The sequence below is a fragment of the Musca vetustissima genome, unplaced genomic scaffold (genome assembly GCF_032173495.1).
Source record: "Musca vetustissima isolate MV318-11 ecotype Yass unplaced genomic scaffold, APGP_CSIRO_Mvet_v1 utg33344, whole genome shotgun sequence".
NCBI classification, from domain to species: domain Eukaryota; kingdom Metazoa; phylum Arthropoda; class Insecta; order Diptera; family Muscidae; genus Musca; species Musca vetustissima.
The window spans coordinates 17,206-22,717 of NW_026887285.1; positions in this window are offsets into that span (position 1 = coordinate 17,206).

Below are 5,512 nucleotides of genomic sequence, written 5' to 3' on the forward strand. Positions count from 1 at the left end.
ACAAAAAATATTGGCAACCAGTAATTAAGAATTTGTTCATTTGAAAATATCTGTCCTCAGTAATTGAGAATCCTTTTTTTTTTTGCAAAAAATCAGTCCTCAGTAATCTTTTAAAGGACAATCACATTTTTTCCAAGGAAGACCAGAGTTTTGGGCGTATATTTTTTAAAAAATATTTTTCAAATGACTATCACAGTTTTCAATTCTTAGAAAAAAATCAGTCCTCAGTAATGGAGGTTTTCTTCAAAGGAGAAATCTGTCTGTAGTAACTGAGGAAACAGAAAGAAGATTTTTTTCGATATAAAAAATGTCCTTGGAAGCATATGACTTTAAAAAATGAAGGTTATATTTATATCTAAAATCTTTGTTAGTAGCGAAGAATATTTTGCGATAACAAATACATATCCTTAATAAGCAAGCAATTGACAATGTTTGTTCTATAGAGAAAAAGTGTGTAATTTTTTTCTTAGAAAAATATGTGTATGATATTATTTCTATAGAAACCAGTAAGAAAGGTAATAAAGTAAGACAGGGCCTTCACCACTTCACCAGTATATTCGACAATGTATCCTAACAGATGTCGCCTTTTCGATGAAACATTGACAAAACTTCGCATGCATCTATCAGTACCTTAGTCTGTACTGTGTGCAAAATGTTGTCTCAACCGGGACAATATTGGGAGTTTGGTGCACCATTTACATAAAACCGGACGGAACTATATATGGGAGCTGTACCTACATCTGAGCTGATTTTCCCCAATTTCAATAGGGTTCGTCCTTAGACCAAATAAGTGACTTGCGTCAAAGTTCATACAAATCGGATCATTAATGCGACCTGTGCTCTGCTCAAAAAAATACATGAACGGACGGACAGGCGGACATACATAAATCGATTAAGAAAGTGATTCTCGATTACTTTCCCTGTTACAAACATATGCACAAAGACATAATACCCTGTTCCACAGAGTGGTGAAGGGTATACAAATTGTGTGCACTTATACCCTCCACCATGAGGAGGTAATGCAAAATATCTAAATATCCGAACTTTTTATACACTCCATCACGAGTTGTGCACTCATATCGGTCGGGACCTTTGTATGGGGACTATGCTATTGAATTGTGAGTTGTTCATATTCTGAAGAAAAATGTTTCAAATTACATACATTCAGGTTGGAAAACTGAAGTAAAAATTATAAGCCCGCAGTCTGGAAAACTGGGGTAGATGGACATAGAATTAAACGAGAAGTTTGCATGGGGATATTTCAAAACACGAACCTTTACTGATTTATTTCTGTAAATTCATTTGGTCTTCACCTAGAATCCGGTATGCCAAATTAAATCCACTTAGATCCACTTTGGTTAAAAACATAAAAGCCGAAAATGGGACCTATATACCAATTTTCAACAAAATCGTGTTTTACCATCCAATATCCCGGAATACGAAATTGGGTTAATCTAAAGGGTTTCCATACACAGAATACTTATTAGAGGCATTTTAAGGAGAAACGACCTGTTAGATTCTTGACGGGTCTTCTATAGACTGAATACATACTACCGGTCTTTTATGAATAGAAAACATTTTAAAGGGTTTCTACAGACAGCAGATCGTTTACATGTCCTCTATGAACATAATACCTTTTATAGGCCTTCTATAGATATAATACCTTATACAGGCCTTCGAAATACTGACCACAGGCTACGAACCAGCATGGGGGATACCAAAACATGGATCTTTATTGATAATTTCCTGTACAATTGTATCTCAGCCTTCAATAACACTTTTAACCGAATTGCAGTCACATTGGTCGGATGGATGGTGCGGATAAAGCTTTCAACATACCGAAAATTGATCGGTACCGTTATATGGAAGCTTTACCAAAAGGTAAAAAGATATTGACAATTTTTGGTAGAATGATTTGACATAATTTGAGAACCTGCTAAATCATTTTAAAAATGCGCCCAAACCACCCAAAATACCGAATAATGGGGGTTACGCTCTATAGAGGGGTATCGCTCTATAGAGAAAATCCTAAGAAGTGGACCAATATTTGCCGTATTTAAAACGAACATTTTCTACCCAGTGAGAACCAAATTACGGCTGAATAGATTGTTAAAACGTGTCCAAAGGCTTTAAAATCTCCAATATTTTGGAGCACCATTTTAAGGGTGCTAATCCGTAAAAATGGGCCAATATTGATAATATTTGGTAGGGAGATTATCCGCTAAAAGAAAATCCCGTGTATGTAATTAGAACCAATTCTGTTGGAAACCAATAGTTTCAAAATACCGAATATTGAGGGGTTAAATCAAAAAAAATAAATCGATACTGATAATTTTTTGTAGGAACATTTTCTATTCAGTGCTTCAAAAGCTTCAAAACTCCGAATATTTGGGGGTATGGAGATTTTCTGCTCAAAGCGAATCCCTAATGTCCAATAAGAACCAATTTCGTTGACAACACGGGTCCAAAAGCTTCAAAATATCTCATATTAAGGGGTACCTTTTTATGGGTGCTACCCCAAAGAGTGAGCAATATTGAAAAGTATTAGTAGAGACTTTTTCTTCCCAGCGAGAACCCAAAATTATACTGGCGAAATTCTTCTAAATACCAAATATTGGTGGAGACCGTTCCAATTCGACAAATAGACCAATATTAATAATTTTTGCCCAATTGGAATTTCTAATATAAAATTAGAAATAATTTTGTTAGAAACTGTGTCCACACGCCTTAAAATACCGAATATTGAGGGTTACCCTACAAAGGAAACGAATATTAATATTTTTGTAGGAATATTTTCTACGCTATTAGCACACAAAATACCAAATTACATTACGTCAAAGAAAATGCCAAAAATCTTCAAAATTCCGAATATTGGGTGTACCGCTCACTTGTTAATTCGGTTGCAAATATTCATATTCGAATATCATTATACACCACTTCACATATCAACAACTTCATAGGCATATACTTGTTTATTAATTTCTTTTTTCCATCATTTTCGTTTCGTTCATTAAAGTTGTATTCTCTCTTTTCTTTTGGGTTTGGGTTGGGCCCGATATCCACTTGTCTCCTTACCACGCCGTCCCAGCCATCGGTTTTGTTGTCTTAATAAATTGTTTTATTGACATTTCACTGCTGATGATTGTGCTGTTAATGGTGGCGTTGACGATGAAGAGAAACATGATGATGATGATGACTACGATGACGACCGTCGTCGTTGTCGGAACGTTGATATTGATGTTAATATTATTTTTAATACCATACCGTCATTGTCTACTTAATTATAGCCTCAGTCGTTATGATCATTCTTATCATTAACATTCTCTTGTCTTCTTGTTATTATAAAGCCATATTTGTTGATACTGTTGGAATCTTCATATGGATGGGACCACTCACATGGACGAGCACACGCACACACACACACTACCATGAAAAGCTGTTAAATATTCTTCTTCATATATTTCTCTAGATTTGTTGTTAGTAGGCCTTACACACGTGCTGTGTGTGTCGTTGGTCCTTTTTTTCACCATTTAACGTACATCCTTTTTTTCGCCCATATCACATTTATGGACTCCATTCATGGTGTTAACATTCAGCCCATATTCATAAATATGTACATTTAATTATTTGTTTAATAATTAAGTAAACTTTTGCGTTAGTCTGTTGCCAATGATGATGGCAAATATTCGGACACACACGTACAATGTTTGGCACCAGCGAACACACACACAAATTTATACTGGACAGCAGATATATAGTCAATGAATTGGCCTTAACGAAAAAAACATTTCAATGTTACATTTCTCTCTATCAACTGGTTGTTGAGTGAATGCTGTTTATGTGTGTGTTTGTGTATGTCCATCTCTGTGTGTAACCCATGGTAACTGGAACTGGGCATTTAAGTTGATTCTCTCGATTTAAAAGATATGTAGATGGACCGACCACCTGCATAAAGATTATTATGTTAATCGACAGATTCCTTTAATGTGTATAATCAGAACAATTTCTCAGAGATTTCAACATACATTAATTCCAATCGGATTTACAATTGTCTACTGTAGCCGATGATCATGATAATGATGAGGATATGTGACACGCACACACATATATAGATAGCTTTGTAATGCCATTCACTGGTAGGAGGTAGGCCCAGTAGATATTATCTGAAAGGATAAGAGAGCAGAAAATAAATTATTAATTTATATTGTTGGACAATTAAAAACAAAAATATTCTGTGGATATGATATTATAATTAGGAGCAATACAACAATATTAACCAGTAAGGAAAGTAGTAAAGTCGGACGGGGCCGACTATATGATACCCTTCATATTTATAAAAGCTATATCGAAATCTAAGCCGATTTCATCGAAACTTGTCACAGAATTTCGGCCACATTTTGAGTTCTTGGTGCATTATTTACTTAAAATCGGGAGAAAATATGTATCCAAATTTGAACCGATTTCAATAAAACTTTCCACATGCAAGGTTATATAAACTACATAACTGTGGGTCTTTGGTGTACATTTTACTTAAAATCTGACGAAACTATATATAGGAACTATATCTAAATCTGAACTAATTTCAACAAAACTTGCTACAAGTTATCTCATAATAATTTCTAAAAGTTGTGCAAAATTTTGTGCCAATCGGACCCACCTGGGGAATTCGGTGCAGCATTTATATCTAACTTATAGGTTATACTAAGTTCATTACGAAAGATATATAGGGACTCTGGTGCGCCATTTACCTAAAATCGGACGAAAATAGATATGGGAGCTATATCTAAATCTAAACCGATTTTCAGGAAACTTAACACACATCATTCTAGACTATGTTCAGTACGCTATACCAAATTTCGTGCAAATCGAATGACATTGGTGCACCATTTACCTTAAATCGGACGAAAAAATATATGGGAGCTATATCTAAATCTAAACCGATTTTCATGAAACTTAGCACACATCATTTTAGGTTTAATTCTGTACGCTGTGCCAAATTTCGTACAATTCAAATAATAAATGCGACCTGTACTTTGTTTACAATTTCACATGGACAGACAGACGGACATGTTTAAATCGACTTAAAAAGTGATTCTATGCATATTCTCAAAAGGAACAATATGTCTATCTCGTTTCCTTTTGCCTGTTACAAACATACGTTCAAAGACATAATACCCTGTACCACAGTGTGGTGAAGGGTATAAAAAGGGTGCTATAAGGGGACTGCCCCTAAAAGGGGGTTAATAATAACAATTTTTGGTAGGGAAATTTGTTACCATATACGACTACAAAATACCAAATTACAGCGAATTCGGTTGAAAACCGTGCTCAAGAACCCCAAAATACTGAAAATTGGAGGGTACCCTTATATGGGGGCTACCCGAAAAAATGGACCTATATTTATAATTTTTAATGGAGAGATTTGCTACACAATAAGAACTCAAAGTACCAAATTTCAGCGAATTCGGTTGAAAAACAGGCTCAAGAACCCAAAAATATCGAAAATTGTGGG